Source organism: Mastacembelus armatus, chromosome 14 (genome assembly GCF_900324485.2).
Source record: "Mastacembelus armatus chromosome 14, fMasArm1.2, whole genome shotgun sequence".
NCBI classification, from domain to species: domain Eukaryota; kingdom Metazoa; phylum Chordata; class Actinopteri; order Synbranchiformes; family Mastacembelidae; genus Mastacembelus; species Mastacembelus armatus.
In genome coordinates, this window is record NC_046646.1 from 9485810 (window position 1) to 9504083 (window position 18274).

General features: G+C 38.5%; 1 protein-coding gene across 4 annotated transcripts in view; it reads right to left on the reverse strand.

Annotated features, from left to right (window-relative positions):
- npas2 (neuronal PAS domain protein 2) overlaps positions 1-13629 on the reverse strand; it is a 32960-nt gene extending 19331 nt beyond the window's left edge. For 3 of the 4 annotated variants that reach the window (XM_026329237.1, XM_026329238.1, XM_026329234.1), the window contains exon 1: positions 901-1306. The gene's annotated coding sequence lies outside the window, so the exon portion shown is untranslated. Of the gene's footprint in view, positions 1-900; positions 1307-13535 lie in introns of those variants that run through there. The other variant, XM_026329235.1, reaches the window with a different exon arrangement.
- Between the last annotated feature and the right edge of the window lie 4645 nt (positions 13630-18274).

Sequence of the window (18274 nt, forward strand, 5' to 3'; positions counted from 1 at the left end):
GCTGTATGTACTCTGAAATCAAACTAACTCATTTGCCTCATTTCCACATATGATGGTTAAATAATAAAATACAACTTATTTAAAAACTGACAACCTCGACAATATCTAATAGCACAAAATGATCTCCACATATATATAGTATATAGAGATATGTATGTGCATGCAAATATAAACTTCAATTGTAAAATCAATGCTTCTGGTTTCTGATGTGGGTTAAACTCCCCTTAGGGGAGAAAACAGGAAGCACTTGTATTTGTTACACACCTACAAATGAAAACCTGGCAAAGACAATAAGTCACTCATTGCCAATTTAACTTCCTGTTGACATGATTTGTTTTAACTATAACAACAAATCAGCTGCAAACGAGAAGTCAAAAAAAAAAAGCCTTGAGGGGTAGAAAACAGTGGGTTAGTCAGAGAACTGTGAACTCCAGCAGACTTAAAGCTGCCAGGTTGGGTAACATCACCCTGACCTAAGCCCGCTGAGAAATTATTTAAGGATTTCTTTCCCTCTGACATTTAACATTGTTGCTATTTGGCTTCTTTGAGGGGCCCGTGACGAAAATCCCTGAGGGTCTTACCCAGACTCCGATCAGCACAGCTACAACAGGGGGAAAATAGGTTAGTCCAACCTTGTAACCAGGGCACTTGGTGACTGCGAGCTGAAAACATGTAAGCAGCGTTCAAGAGCGCAGAGTAACATGCAGGCGCTGTTGATGTATTTGACTGCGCTGTGCAGGGCTGAGAAAATATTAACCAGGGGCTTATCGTGCGGCCCGACCACCTTTACTTTGATTTGCAGAGATGAACTTTGATGTTATGAACAGCAACATGACAACATTTTGCCGCTCGTCTGTCAGGGTGACGCGAAACTCAAAGCTGAAATTAAATCTCACGTACCTTGAAAACAGGTCTCCAGCAGGAATAAAAGATCCACACTTAGCTTTAAACACTGTTGTCATTTTATATAGAGATTAAAAAAAAAAAAAAAAAAAAAACTACAGCGCAACTAGCAGCTCCTGACTGACCAGGCGAGAGCACCGAAAGCGTTAAATGGCACAACAACGCCTAAGTTAATAACGCGCTGTTATTAATCGCCGGTGAACTGTCTGCGGCTTTGGCAGTCCCCATTTAACCAACAACACACGACTCTAATGTGTCATTCGTGGTCTTTGCTAGTCTCGGGCAGTGTCCGTCTATTTTCCAGGCACTGTACTCCACATCCTCCGCTGGCAGTGGCTTGTAAACAGCACCGAGTGGCTGAGAACAGAGAAAGTAGGTCAGCTGGTAGCTCAATACTAACGACGGCAGCGGCACAAGCAGTCGGCTGTGCAACACAACCGAAAGAAACCTGTAGTGGCCGGGAGGAGGAGGAGCAGGGGGCACACTGTAATCTTTAACCCGTGCTTAACGCTAAATGTCACTGAGAGTGTGCCGTGAGGCAGGGATGTGAATATGCGCAACGCAGTTTTACTGGGGATGTGAGATTGGGAATGATATGGTGTTAATCTGTTTAGGGTCCAAAGAACAGCCTGGTGCAGAATCACAGAAGTAAGTGGCCTGACGTGAGGAGAAATCTGGACCTTACAGGTAGTGTCGGTCTACAGAATATAGGCACTGCTCATGCAGAGGAGGTGATGCTAAATGCTGGGTCCTCCCTGCCAGCAACACAGAGTAGATTAGCCAGTCTGACTCTGTTTGTAATAAATCAGTTATTTAAATCTGGGTGAAAAACAACAACAACAACAACAACAACAACCAAAAAAACACTCCAATTCACAAAGCCGTAGACTTGTTTTTCCACTTCAAGTACTTCCCCATGCACTTCCTATGTTTTTTTAACAACTTCCTGGTTGCCTTCTCCCTCTCAGCTGAAATCCCAAATGTGGGTCAGCAGTCTGCATGACTAATTTCAAGGGCTCATAATGGACCAGCTCCAAATGATTTTTTTTTCTTTCTGTGTAATGATCACACAAATGGCTACAGATGCAGGCGTATAGCTACAAGCTGAAAGACAGCATTTAACAGTCTGTTTACATGAAGACACTGTGAGGCGACGAGAAGGGGGTGACTCTAAAACAACCATAGTAATCAGCGTGACTGTGTTCATTATTAGTAAGCATTTCGTAGATAATCCGATCGTGCAGTCTTCACATGAATCTATCCTCTATTTTGCTGAACAAAATCTGAACAGAAGGAACTGTAAGCTTGGAAAGTTAATTATTTAAAACCTAATTTGTCTCTACAGTCTACTCTGATTCTTAACAAAATAGAAGGGCATTTTCACACTTATTGACACTGTTGGCAGTAAAGCTGTGTAATATCTCCAAGGTGTTCATAAAAACCAAGCAAACAACATTTAGAATTATATTAGAAGTTTTCTAATATTAGGTAATGCAATGAAAAAAAACTTTATAGTATTTACAGAACAGGAAATGACCTAATTTGTATCAGCTGTTCTAAGTACTTTTCTCTGTTTGTAAATACCAGCAAATAATTTACTGTGAAACAAAACTTAGAGTCTGCAGCCAAAATAAGTCACAGGAGCCACTAGAGGATTTTCCCCTCTGGTCTCTATTGACTTAGTATGACAGACGTGTAGTTGTGTTAGTCAAAAAAACCTTAATACTGTGATGAGTGTTGGAGCTGTTGCTCTGACGTTTCTTCTTCAGCTTCTTTTCTTTCTTTTCTGGATGTTGCGACCCAGAGTTTCCCTAATGATCTTGTTATAACAGGGCACTTGTCATGTGAGTATCGGTTATAGAGCACACAAGACTGCTTTGACAGATCACGCTATGATATCAGAAAACCTTAAGTGCATGTTCCCAATTAGACAAATGTCTCACATAATAAAAAAAGGGAGAAAAACTACCTGGCTCTTTAAAAGATTATTAGCAAAATATTTTTTTTTCAAGTTGATACAATGAAATAGCCAAATATATAATGAAATGTTAAATACTGCGCACAATACAAACAATTTTTGTATTTTCTATATTTTTGGGTCCCTGTGGGTATGTTTTAACAGCTTGCTCCAACATTACTTACATAAACTACCAGAACCCAGACAGAAGACAATCTGTGGACATGTGATTTCAATGTCCAAGCCAACCAAAAAAGAAGTGCGTCTTCATTATTCAAAATTGTTTGATTAGAATTTCTCTCCAGATGTGCATGGGCCTAAGGCTCACAGCTGGATTAATGCTAGATGTGCTGACTTCTTATCCCAGTGACCATCTTCAAGTAATGACTCACACGTTCCCACAGCCGATTCAGATGGCAGCATTTGTAGTAGTCCAGATCACGATGACTGATCCACCTGTTAATATGGTTACTAGAGTGATGCAATTTTAACCAACGTCTGAGACACCATCAAGTAAATGTGCTCAGTGGAATCTTGAATCTTTGGCATTTGTGCCCTTCGTACTGAGGTGATGACACTCGGCTGCAGGTGGAGTATGAAGCATCTCTTTAACACTCTGTAACAGTGATGACTAATCAAACAAGATGTCGGCTGGATGTCTAACAAAGCAGCCAAAATATGATTCTTACATGGAGGTAGAAGCAGACTAGTCACTGTGCGAACAAAACACTATATCATGTAGGAGAGAAAATCTTTGTTCTACTGCTCTGCATCAGTTCAAACCATTCAAGCACGTTAGAGTTCAGCCAGACCAAACACAGCAAGGCCACCAGGCACCACTGAAGCCCCCCGCTACACTGGCAAAATTCAATTCCTAATATTGGTCCTTTCATGTGTGGAGTCCCCACTGTGTGATCACACTGCTTGTTCCAGTTTCTCTTATGTCCAAAACACATGAAAGTCAGGCGGATGACAGACACTGAGTCAGTAGGAAGAGATGGACAGATCCAAATTGCAATCATTTTTTTCCCGGTAACAATTCTAACTCATGAAATTCAATTATATGACAGTTGTGAATCAGCTCAGACACAGACAGTATGCAAAACATCCTAACAGCCAAACTGCACCTACACCGGAAACAGAACTGCTCTATTCAGTCACCTGGAACAGTGATGCTGTCCTAGTGAACACACAGAGTCGGAAATTACTGCTCATATGTCAGTAGCCTTTCACCAGCCTGTCAGCTTTAACTTTTTTTTTTTACAACCCTGGGGCTTGACTCAAGCAACAATGATTTCTATCCTTGTTCATGCCCCTACTTGAAAGCCATGCCTGTTTATGAGCAACAGTAATGATTTATTATATTTTTCAGTCAGGTGTGATTTTTTTTAATCAGGTGATGTATCGTAAACTCCCATTACCGACACTGTTTAAATATTTTCTGGCTACCTTGATGAGGAAATTAGATTGGAACGCAATCACTGATTTTTTTTTTTTCTTTCTTTACACTGAATCTTAGAATGAGATCTGTAGTTTTTGTAACGTAAATGTACAATTAACTATTTTAATTGAGCTACAATTAATTATTTAAAACAATATAAATTTGGAGAGGTGGTTCTTCCCTGTGTTTTTGTAGGTTTCCTCCTGGTACTATGGATTCCTTTCATAGCCCCAAAAACAGGATGAGTCGGTTATTTGATTGCTCTAATTAGCTCATAGGTGTGAATGAAAGCATGACTGGTTGTCTGTTGCTGTGTATGTGTCAGCTCTGTGAGTGGACTATTTTTTATCTTGTACTATTATTATCATATACATGCATTCAGTAAGATTTAGTCTATATTGCTATCAAGTCGTGAAAACCAAAAGCCAACATGAACAAGAGCTAGAAATGTAATAAAAATCCAACATGGTGCAAAAGAATGTGTTTGACTAAAATTTAAAAAAAGACCAAAGATACAGAAAATGAATAAGTGATGCTAGAGAGCACAAAACAACAACCTATAATGAGACCACAGACAGACATGTTTGCTCCACAGGCGATGAGAGTTAAGAGGACTAAAATCTCTGATCTGGTCGACGCACAGAAATGCAACATGACTGCTAACAGCACGCCTGCATTCATCAACATGTCTAGTCTCTAATTACTTTACACCAAAGAATACTAGAGGGACATCAGAGACAGAAGACACAAAGTGAGTGTGGATTTTCTTCTAAGCAAGGTGCTACATTTTAGAGATTTGTTCTCAACAGTTTCTGAAAATAAATTATATATTTTCTTTTACCCTTTTTTTTTGTTCAGCCCAGTGACACTCACTATACTGCAGCCCCATATAGTGATTTATGACTGGTGTATTTTAGCCAATGTCATTTGGTTGGTTGGTTGATCCATCAATTTGGTTCAAACAGAAATGTCTCAAGAACTATTGGATAGATTGGTATGAAACGTTGTACAGATATTCATAGTGACCCTGCTGTATATTGCAGTCATTATACTAAAATCTGCACACAGCCTAACATGCATGACTATAGACTTATAGCTATTACACAAATAACTTAAACACTTGACATTTTTTATACAGGGAAAGCTGCCAAAATAACACAATAATACACAGTAACACACACAATATGGATTGCAAAGTGATGTAGTGATATAGAATAGTTCAGAACTAAAGCGACCAACAAGTGTGAGACATCTAAGATTCATAAAGACGTCCCACATTTTACTGCATTATTCACCATCCGCCTACATAGAGATTAGTTCCGCTCTTTTATGTAGGTCATGCTATTGGATAATGAGATGACATTTAGTGCTCATAAGCAGGCCTCACTACATAATAAATGGTCAGTGTCAGGTTCTTTACATCCTGGACATTTGTCAAGACTTCTTGCCTTTACATCGTGGAAAAAACTGGATTATTTGGATAATCACCGAGACATTAAGCCACATCGCCCCTAGCTACATTTGTGATACTGGTATTGACGATGTGATCGTGGCCCTCTGCTGAGGCACTGACTGTCATTAATTAGACAGTGGCACTGCTGTTCGCTCTGTGTTCCCATGGTAACAATGTGTGGTGTCTACTTTCCCCCAACCAAGGCAGCTATGTCCATCAAGTCACTGGTTTCCATTTTCTTCAGGTCCATGAGATTTTTATTTTTTTTATACACACCTCAGAAATCCATTCATTAGTTTGATGAAAATTAATAAAGTGGCAGATAGCTTTTCTGGCTGTATGCTTTTCTCATTATAACAACCTTAAATCACTCTTAACACAGTGTAACAGTGGCAATACATTAAAACTGGGCTAAAAGATAAAGAGATGATTAACTGTTTCAGCTTTCAATCAATAATCACTGAGATTTATAGCGTGGATCATGTTTAATGCAAAGATTTTCTCAAATGACACTAATAAATGAAGAAATCCTGAAGACAAGAATGTGGCAGTGAGGGAGTATGGATATATAAGAAGAAAAAGAACTGTAACTCACAGTTTTATCTCAAAGGCCATGTGCAGGTGAGGTGGGATAGCTAAAGCCTTATTTTAGATAACTGGCAATAATAAAGACATGACAAAAATGTAATATTTTCCGACTTATGGAAAGGCTGTTGTTGAATGCATCACACTCCTGACATTTGTCGTCTTGCAGAAAGATAAGAATGTCACATCAGCAGCAGATTTTTTTCAGCTGAAGAAGAAAATCAGATTTTCTTCAGCTGAAGAAAATCTCAGGAAATGTCTCATTTCTATACCACTTTTTTAGTCCTTTCTCACTGATGAGTGTTTTGAAGTCTCACAGTGGTCAGGTCAAGGACATTTAGTATAGATAGTATATTATAGTTCCCCTGGTTACAACTTCAAACCGTACACAACAGCAGGCCAAAGAAATTGGGGGAAAAATAAAATAATAAAAGCCACAGAATGGACTATTTGGTCTATTACGTCAGGGTTTGAGGCAAAAAGCGTTTTCTTCCGCTGAACAGTGAGTGGTGAATAAAGGATCCATCAGTTGTAACTAAAGAAACAAATCATCATGCACCTCCTCAGCAGTGCTTTCCCACGAGTGTTGTCCGTCTCATCCAAACAGCAGCTTCACACTAATCCTCCCCTGGGCAACAGCTGAACCCTTGCACTCACTGAGCTCTGCTCACTGGACAATCCCGTCACAACGCGGGTTAACACATCCTCACCTGCTGTGCACTAGGGAAAAACATATGGCCTTTCCCCCTGCTCTTCATAATGCACCTGTGTAAACAACCTGAATACTGTACTCCAATTATGTCTGTTTTTGTCCTGGAATAATCAGCTAGTCGATCAAAAGATACTATTCAAAGTATCTGTTAATTTTAGTAAATTATCACAAAATCACTGACTGACATTAGATTTTCTGGTTATAATTATTTTTCCATGTCATCTTTAAAAACTGGTTTAAAAAACGGCTGAACTGTAAAAAACAAAGCACTGTCGGGACATAAATCATTTGGGGTGGGAATTTATAGACATCAGAAATAGTTTATAGACTGTACTAATACTAGTTAATAACAAACTGCTTTATTGGCTCTATTATTTCAGTGGGCAGTGAGCTCAGTCTTGTTTCAGTCCGAGTATACATTTTGTGTAGGTTTCTTTGACTTATTCTATATTTGCTTTTTTTCTGCATTTTCAAGAACATTTGTAAGTGATTTTGGTGAGACTTTAAGTGCCTTGTAATTGCACATTCACCGCATAAGCACAGCCTCGCTGTGGGTGGCTACATTATTTCAATGACAAAGCAGACGTATAAAACAAACATCCTTTCACCAGGTAGATCTACTTTCAAATTTCCTCATAATTATATTCTTTCAACGATTCCAAATGAATCACCAAATTATTTCAGGCCTATTATTGTCTGCTGCTGCTCAGGAAAAGATGCAATTACCTAAGGCAGTGTGTGAGCAAATATGTGGGTCACAATTCTAGGGCATGGGTGGAAAGGGCAATGTAGCTCTTTCTTTGTACCGCTGTGTCAAGCTCAGATTCGTCTGTTACACCTTTGATTAAATTCCTGACTGACTCTTTTACAAAACTGCAAAAGAAACATCTTGAGCAGATAATATGAATAATATAATGAGTGAAGTGTTTGTAAAACCACAACCAAGCACTCTCTTATGCACAGGCTCTGAACTCAAATAGTCTTTCACAAGTAGTCCATGGAAAAAATGACCGTATGTCTCCATTCCTATCTACTGCTAGTTCATTTTCCTTGTTATGAAATACTACCATCCATATTTCCAGTGCTTCCCTCTGAAAGAACACAAATCTTTCCTGTCAGAGTTAGGTTTGTCTTAATAGACAAAAGCAGCGGGTAATGAAAAGCATTTATCTTTTTGAGGAAACAGACAAATAGCTGAATGCTGAATTGCACTATGACCAAATATCCATTCTGTCTAATTTTTAATCCACAGACAGCACAGGACTGTAGACATTTTCCATTTTCAGACTGAAACAGCATTTGCCATATAAAATGACATCATTAACAACTACACATTAAACTTTTATATATTTTTAAGGCAATTAACATTTCAGTTAAACTGCAGGTCACAAAATCACCCATGGATGGCATTGTTTTTTTGGGGGGGGGGGGGGTTCACCAGAAAAAAAACTATTGTACACATAGTCAGACTACAGACTTGGGGTAATGACATCTGCATTTTTAATGATAGAAGGCTGGATCATTAGTAAAAAAATGAATCACACTGACTAATTTTCACATTCACTGACCCACTCCTGTGTGATTAAAGCACAATACAATACAGCTAACATGCATGCTTAAGACCACAATCAATGAGTGGAAGCCTGTGCACACATTATGGAGGAAAACAGCTTATACTAAAAGGGAATCAGACTGGTGTATTGAGTATAGAAATCATGTTTCACTGAGATAACGATTCACAATTCATTCACCCCACTCAGGTGTCCTTCAGCAAGACTTTAAATCACTTCCAGTTGGGTTCAAGACCCTGTCCTCTGACCTCCATTAGGATGGAGGAACAGAATTTCTCCACAGAAATGTACTAAACATCCTTGTGCGCTTAATAGGTGGATATTAACACTATATTAAAAACACAACAATAGATGATACATTTAAATAACAGAAATCCCCCAGGACAGGATGGAGGTCGTAGTTTTGTGTGAACTCTCCATTGTAAGTGTCACTGTAACAGTCAGATTTTGCTTCTTGACATGACAGACTGCAGATGACTTGCTGAACAATAAAAGGACTGAAGAATGAGTTTGGGGAATTCTCTGCTCATTTCAGCATCAAACCTGTTTGGCTTGTTTATAGTCTTCTGCTACGCTGTGTATTTTACTCCACAAACACAAGCCTCGCTGTAATGCTCATGCAGCCAACACCCTGAGTTAAAAATCTGAATCACATCTAGGTCACACACAGGGACTGGTCCCTTACACATTGTGAAACCACTTGTGTGTTTTGTTTTGTTTTTTCTTCATCTGAAACACAAAGTGTAGCCACACCCAATTCTTGACAGTGACCTACAGTCAGACATAAAGGCTGTACCTGTAGTGCTGTGATTTAGGAATGTGGAACAGACATGGTCTCCAGATATGATTCAGCAAACAGCTACTAAATAATAGTAGAATAAATTTCATGTAACACTTAATGTTCAAATATTTATCTCAGGTTATGCCAGGCCAGTCTTTGCGCTGGAAGAAGGGAACTTTTTTCAAGCAGCTAAAAGTCTTTATCATGCCCCAGTGGATCTGAGCCTGAAGCTACTGAGGACAATGACTGTGTGCTTTGGAGCAAGAGATCAGTGACAGCAGCAAGGGTGATGACGTCTTTAAAGGCAGTTATATAACTGGAGCTGAACATTTTATCTGTCATAGTTACAAGGTTAAAGAAGGTGATATGAATACCACTCATAGTCTCAAGAGTCATGTGCGACATAGTTCCACTGGCCAAATGAAGCCAAGTTCACCAAGTCATGGATCTGTACAGTCCAGTATGGAACAAAAAGCAAAGGCCATGTTTGATATCTGTCCATTCAGATGCCTGTCTATAAAGTATTAACAGAAAACTTCATCTACACTCAATTTTTATAACAATTTTACAGGATGTATTTATATCCCAGAGCATCTATAAACAAAAATACAGTTTTTGATATAAAACAGACATATGCTCATATACATAACAGGACGGCTGTGCACTATAAAGCATTTATTGATTATATAGTTTCCCCAGTCCCTCCCACATAAAACCCACCACCCAGCTGAGCAGCCCTCCCCTAAGATCCTCAGTGAGTCCATTAAAGGGAGACGTTGCAACTAAATAATGACAAAATGTAATAACAGTAAAAACAGAAAAACAACACAGATGGACCTAAATGTCATTAATGGATAAGCAGATAAGTTCAGATAAGGGAAGCATGTGGGCACTCATCATATTCCAATTCATGAATTATTGTGTTGTCCTTTTCTGTATTTAATTTATTGCTCGTTTCAAGAGGTACAGTATCTTTTATTCATCCTATTAGGCTGAGTGGAGACTGTTACTTTCATCAGAAGAGAATAAAATCTCTGCTCCACCACTTGTGCATCCTTTAGTAATAAATCCCAATAGAGCGCCCTAGACCACCCCAAATGATCTATTTAGAACAAGTATTGGGAAAGATTGTTCTTTGAATTTTGTATATTTTTGGCAAAGCTTATTTTTTTAAATCTCAATTCAAGTGATTTTGAAGGACTAAGAGTATGTGCCATTGAAACACCAAGTTAAACCTTATACCAGCCTCTATATGAGACTGATCTTATTTAAACTCAAAGACGGTACTGATAATATGCACAGCAGGTTACTTAAACATATTTTTCCGCAAAATTGATTTGCATAACTCTATAATATTCTGATCCTAACAATGTTTGGTTAATTCTTGTTACTTGTCCCTGAAGTGATGGGTATGGTAAAACCTTGATCAATTTGTCCTCACCAGAAACTAACAGTCTTACACTTTACACTTTTATAGTTCACTTGTACTTAAATTGTTCAAACTGCAGATACACAAACACTGTATATTTATAATATAAGTGATATATGTTAGTAAGTAATAATGAGCATCGAGTAACTATTCTCTACAAAAACTGGAATAAAATAATTATTGAGAATTGTCCTTTACAAAAGCAAAAGGAGACATGGTTTGAATTAATGACGTTATTAACTCTAGTCAGTCTAAATAACATGAACGTAATAACCAATATGGCCAGCTGAATATTTGCTCCAAAAAGATACATGTCTAACTAATCATGCCATATCTAGGTCAGGTATTTCTTGTATATAAGATGAGTGATCTAGAAAAACCTGAACAGCAAGTCTCTGATGGCAATGTAAGTAAGCAACATGTGAATAATAATTCTAATATTAACAATATACAATGTGAATACAAACAATGTGCTACTCGTGGACAAAGGGATGAGACCACTGATGTTTAAGGTAAGTGAGGCTTAATAGTTTGCAACCTGTGATGTTAGTCAAGTTGCTGTCAGATTTCACTCCATTTCATGTGTGTTTGAGATGAATCAACATGGGCTGAACATTCAACATTCACTCTATGTAGAGCGCTGCTCTGCTTTCTTAAAGAGACAGAGGACAGAAACGATGCCCTTGCAGTTGCGCAGCCCGACACCATTTGTGCATGCCGAGTCACACTAAGCAGCTCTAGCAATATTCAGACTAGCGTTCAGTTTAAGCTTGCAGGACATGGCCCAGTAACCTACTTTCCCAAGATTCATGTCTCTGATGTTACATGCTTTGTAACAGAGACAGGCCTGTATGTCATCAGTTAACTAACCTTTACCACAGTATCGTTTCAGCAAAAACCTGGACACAATCAATATCAACAATCACATTTATGTCTTAGATTAAATCTCTATGAGACCTATTGTCTAGTTTACTCTTAAAGATTAAAGACAATGTTGTGAACTAATATTCTCTAAATATATGGCCTAATAACACGGCAGAAATCATATTTGTAACGCACTTTCTTCAACCCATAAAGAAGAGTTCCTTTAATGACTTGCAGTGTTTTACTGTGATTTTCCACTGAAACATCTATTCTTTATATTTATGGTAACTAAGTGCCATGATGCCTAAGAGGCACCGTAAGACTTTAAGTCCCCCACTTACTCTGTTCACATCCCAGCCAGGTATCTGGTGAACTGCACTACAACCTGTTAAATCCACTGACCTGATACCCAAAAAACACGAAGACGGTGTTCCGCCGACATGCTTGGTGCTTGCTCCCGCTACTCAACAAAATTGCTGATTATGATGCTGTGACAAAGACTGGACTGTGAGCAGGTTGAATTTCTGGCCCTATGTCACTGGATGTTGTAGCTATTACCAACTTATCTGTTACAACGCCTTACATACTGAAAGTTACAATTTGGATTGGTAAAAGATTGATGTCAACACTTATAAAACATTTTGTTTCTTGACAACACCTGGTTTATACCCCACAATTTTGAGACATATCATTTTTACAAGTGTCTGAAATGGGCTTCCATACAGATAGTCAGATAGCTGTCAGCAGGGAGCAGCCAGAAAGGATAAAGATTATGATTAGCTCCTGAACTCAGTTTCCATAGGGGCAAACCTTATACCAAAAATGGACTACACCAACTTATTTAGCCAAACACAATCATTTGGATTGTCAGATGTATTGTAGAAACTACAGAAACAATGAACTGTAAGGGAGGTGAAGATAGCATGAGTCATGAGGGTGGTCCAAATGTTGAGCAGCACGGTATAAAAAAAGGAGCATATGGCAGTGTGAACACCCCAGTTCAGTCAGTCATGGACCAGCCCTTCCTGTCCAACTCAGCTGTCAGCACACATCCTCATCACTATTCATGTCAGCACTGATGCAGCAAGCTGGCAAAATGGCTCAAGTCTCAACATGAGAACACCTACATAGAGATGTAGGATAATCTTTAGGACAATAACATTACCTTAAACCCTGGCTCCTTTAAACTACAACTTTTTTTTTTTTGAACAAAGTGACACAGTCACCATCCACTCAACATGGGTCGAGCATACATTAATTATGGGTATAAAAGCTGATTTCAGCCATGTCAGACTCCTGTGGGTTACTGCTCAGTCACATAATCCAGCATCTCTCACTAATTTGGAAAAGTAGCTTTTTTTGTTTCCATACATGAGAAAAACCCTTGCACAGTGCTTTGCCAGGCATATTTCATTCTCCTCCAGGAACACGGTATATGCTCAGATTTCAGATCTAATAATTTGTCTGTATATAGCCCAAAGCAGCAGCTGGTTTTCAGGCAGCTACGCCAACAAACGCAGCACTAAGCTTCATTATAGCCCCGCGCACTTCATTCACAGGGTCCAGCTTCAGTTTGCCACAGAGGAAATGTCAGCTTCTTAAAATACACCCAGTGGCACACACAGGCCAAGTTACAGTGCTGCTTGTAACCAGAATTGACTAAATGCTATGCACATGTAGTTAACAATCATTGAAGACACTTATTTAAGACAGACACTGATTATTTTTCAACTTAAAAAGCCAAGAATATAAAGAGTTTGGTGTTAGATAACCTCAAGCCAAATCTGGACCGTATTGTGACCGGATCTTCTGTTAGGATATAAAAAGGTGGAAACTTACCTTTTTCCTGAGGAGTATGGTCAGACAAATCCACACAGACACACAGAGCCGTGTGAAAAACAACGGGCTTTAACGGAGAAAAGCCCGATCCTACACTCCTAAGAAAAAAAGAAGAAGAAAAAAAAGTTCCCCAGACCTCACTGCGGCGTCGGGCAGATAATTACTGGTATGTTTAAGAAATAGTCTGTTGGAAGCAAATCCTAATTCAGGCCAAACCGACCCAGCCCGCACACCTCACACTTTGCATCTTCGTTTCACTGAGCGTCGATCAAAACGTGCCCTGTCCACTCACTCACACACACACACACACAGCTGAGGGCTGCAAGAGGAGTTTCCTGCAGCCTGTGTGCGACCACACTCCGAGTCCCGCCCACTGGACTGTACACTAGATAAAGTTATGTGAGCGTCTGGTTAAATGGCGGTTTAAATAATCGTTTAAAAATAACCTTTGAATAAGTAGTAAACTAAAATATCGCACTATATCTATTTCTATTATATCTGATATCTATTTAAAAAGCCTGTATTCCCTTGATCTGATCATGTAAAGAGCAACAGGTTATAAAAGCAGTGAATATGAAGCTGATGAGCTGATCGTTGGTCTGAGTCTAAGTTACTTTCCAACCCTGTGATATACATGTCCGTCATATGTTGGCTTGGGCTGAGCAGTCAACATTGAAAATGTAAAGAAAAACGCAGTGATGAGATTTGATCTAATGCAACAAACCCAAAGATGCTGTGTAGCGCCACCCTTAGCTCAATCAGTGCAACCCAGTGGTGGAAAGTGTTCAGATTTAATACTACAACAATAAAACAGGTCTATCACAAACAAAGGTCCAGGATTAAAGTCGTATAAAATGTTAGATTATTTATTTATTATTGGAGAGTTAATGCATTCTTCTGCAATGTTTGCTGAGGCTCCTTGTAGGGGCAGTAGTTTATGCAGTTAGTTACAAAAAATAAATTATATCATATTCATTCCTCAGAAATTCTGTGCAACATTTTAATCTGCAATAACTAGTACTAGAGATAACTAGTAGGCCTAACTAAGGCTGTGAAGTAAATGTAGTCGTAGTAGTAAATATACAATGACACAAAAAATGATCACTTAGACAATAAATCAAACCCACATAATAAATACTTCTTTTTAACATGCATCAGTCTGCTATTGCCTAAGTTAAATCTTACTCTTTTATAATAGCATGAGATGAACATGGTTATATAACATGGTAATCATTTTTGAAATCCTAAACATACTTAAATGTGCTGAATAAACAGAGGGGCTTCTGATTATTTTTGTTTGGTTTCCTTATACAAATGTTTGTACAGTCAAATTGTCCTTATAAATTTCAAGCTGTCAACTGTCTGCTCACTGGTCTAGTTTACGTTTTTGTCTCAGAATAGAGATAAATGTAAGTGGACTCCACTATGCTGCATTAAAGCAATTGTTCATTGGAAATTTCTATTTTATAATATTGCTGAGGTCCAGAATAATATGATAATAGCACCACACTTCCAAAATGAACTTGTGGGTGGTGTAGGACATATTAAGAAAAAAAAAAAAGGTCATACTTGATGCAGCAGAGGCCAAGAGAGTATGAATCAATCTCCAAAAACATCAGATCCTACACTTCCCAAAATAAGTTAATGCTCATGTCTTCACACCTCCATTGCAGGCAAATAGTTCACAAAGACAATCTGAGATTACTCATGTGGCATCACTTTCAGTTATCAGATTGCACAGACATCCTCCACAGTCACAGAGGACATTACATAACTGTTCACAAACAGCACTAAGCAGTGACAACTAAACTGACCGCGACAGGTGGCATCAGTGATATGCTGCTCTAACTTCAAAGCTAAATCCATCTATCATCGTACAAAGAAACAATTACTGTCTTTTTAATTGAAAGTGCTTTTTTAAAAGCTGCATTGATAGTTAACTGAAAACACTTTTTCAATATAAAATGATTTAGCCCCAAATGGTTCTAGACAGGTGTTTACCTTCAGAGAACACGTAGTTATTCAAGCCTAAAAAGGTGAAAAAACTTTTTCCAAAGGTAACTCAACTAGCTGCATAATTTTCATTTAAAAGGAAAATTTGGCAGCTCAGACACAAGATGCTATGTATTAGAACATCATACATAAGTTAAACATAAGCTAGAAAATCAAATTAATAAACAGACCACTGTGCTGACTATTCAAATTTCCTTTTTATGTCCACTGAAGTGAGTGAGTGAACCTTGCCAGGAATGGATATATGTGAATGTGTGTGAACACATTGACAAGAACATATGTCAGATGTCTCAACCGAAACTTTTCCACATATTAATGTTGCCACATGTTTAGTTTTTACATGTATTGTCTTAATGTATGTGTGAAATTGCAAAACCACTAACAATCAATCTACAGTACAGCTGTAGTACCAGGCCCCGATGGATGTTACGTCAGCCACGTACTTTCTTTCTAGACCACAGTGGTTCGGGTTTAGAATTATTTTGCTCACATTATTTGTTAAAAGATTATGCAGCCTCTCTAAATTCTTTACAGCATTATAAGTGAAAAAGCATGGACATTTTTCAAATAACTAGAGACATCACCTTGGTTATTAGTTGAGACAAGTTTTTATTTCATCATCACCATTATATCACTGTTTGTACTTAGGAAAATTAATAAATATAGAAGAAATGGTAAATATAGATTGTTTGAGGTTCCAGTTTTTAAGGAACTGATGGGTTTTGCATTATTGCAGGATTCAATGCAAAGCTGTATCATTCAGGCACTTTATGACTGGAAATATACATGTGAATAAATTTTCAATCGCATTATCATGACTAATTTGTGTGCAATTTCTAGCAAATAATATTGTTTAGCATACATTATTTAGCATCATAGAAAATCTGCTAAAACAGTGAAAAAAAATTTGTGGACTTCTTGGAATTAGAGGGTTTGAGCAACTCTGGCTTATTAAAACCAGTCAAACACTGAGTTCACTACTCAAACATTATTGGCTGATGTGAACTATGCCTCAGGAAAAAAAAAAAAATTAGAAGACTTACAGTATAATCTGGAATGAGTTACAAAGCATCTCAAAGAGTTCAACTATTTAGCTGTTCACACAAACTGTCTATATATGGAGCTGATTTAGTGCTGTGGCTACTCTCCCTGTAAGTGGGCAGACTCCAAAGGCACAAAACAGAACAGTGAATAAGGTAAGCAAGAAGCCCAGAGTAACAGGGATCGACCTTAAGGAATCATTGGAGTTGGTTAACGTCTATATCATACATAAAATAATGGTACACAGAGTAAGCCCCTGCTCTGTAAAAAATAAACAAGACAAGACAAAAAGTTTGTCAAAGAGCACCTTGCGTCTTCACAATGTTACTGGCAAATAGTTTTGGTGGACAGATGAAACTAAAGTGAAATTCTTGGAATAAACATGCTGCAAGACATACTGACATGAAAACATCTCAGAGATGCAGAGTGGTGGAGAGAGCATCATGGTTTGGAGTTGCTTTGTTGCCTCTGGACCTGGACAGCTGCCATCATCATTGTGGACATGAATTCCCAAGTTCATCGAGATATCTTACAGGGTGGCTATCAACCAGTTGCGACTCAGGATGATGGGCAGGACATTTGCTGTAACGAGCAGCCATCTGGAGCAGCCCAGTCAGAGCCCGGAACTAGACCAAAAAATAGATAGTGTGTTAATACAGTACTGAAAGAGAGCCATTCATATCAAACATCCTAATAACATTTAAGAGCTGTAGCAGAGCTGTAAGGAAAGACGGTCCTGAATTCCTCCTGAACATTATGCAGGTCTGATCCACAGCTACAGAAAGTGCTTATTTCAGGTTATTGCTGCCAAAGGAGATTTGACCAGTTATTAAATCCAGGGGTTACTTAGTTTTTCCACCAGCACAGTCATTGGTTAATGGATGTGTTAATTAAAGACAAGGGAGATTATGATTGTTTTGTGTAGCTTAAGCACATACAGTACTGTCTATATAATGTAGATGAAGCTTATTAAACATTTTATGGTGCATTAAAGCAGTAAACCAACCCTTACTATACACTATATGGCAGAAACATGTTATAAATATTGCTGTTTTTTTTCATCCACAAGATGACACCGGCCACCTACAAATATATTCAAAATGTTTTCCTATAGGGGCAGCACACAGCGAGGTTCCTGCATCAAAACCCATCAGGGGCCTTTCTGTGTGGAGTGTGCATGTTCTCCTTATGCTTGTGTGGGTTTTCTCCAGGTACTCTGGTTTCCTCCCACAGTCCAAAAACATGTATGTCAGGTTGATTGGTGACTCTAAATTGCCCATAGGAGTGAGTGTGAGTGTGTGAGGTTGTTTGTCTCTATGTGGCCCTGTGATGGACTGGGGACCTGTCCAGGGTGGACCCCTGCCTTTCACCCAAAGAGAGCTGGGATAGGCTCCAGCAGGTCCCTGTTACCTTAAATATTAATAAGCAGGTATAGATGATGGATGGATGTTTTGTATAAATACAGAAACGTGTATTATTTATTGAATTTTTCCAAAATAAAAGCTGTGAATTTAAAAGCGTATCTGAATGATGCTAGACATTTTTCGCGAATTCTGACTTAAACTGTTGGACTTAAAGTTATACATTTCAACGTAAAAATATTTATTAATTTTCAGCAAAGAAAACAAGCAGTCCAACGTCGCAGTGTTTCGCTGGGGGGCGCTAACACAAAGCACCAGGTTGAC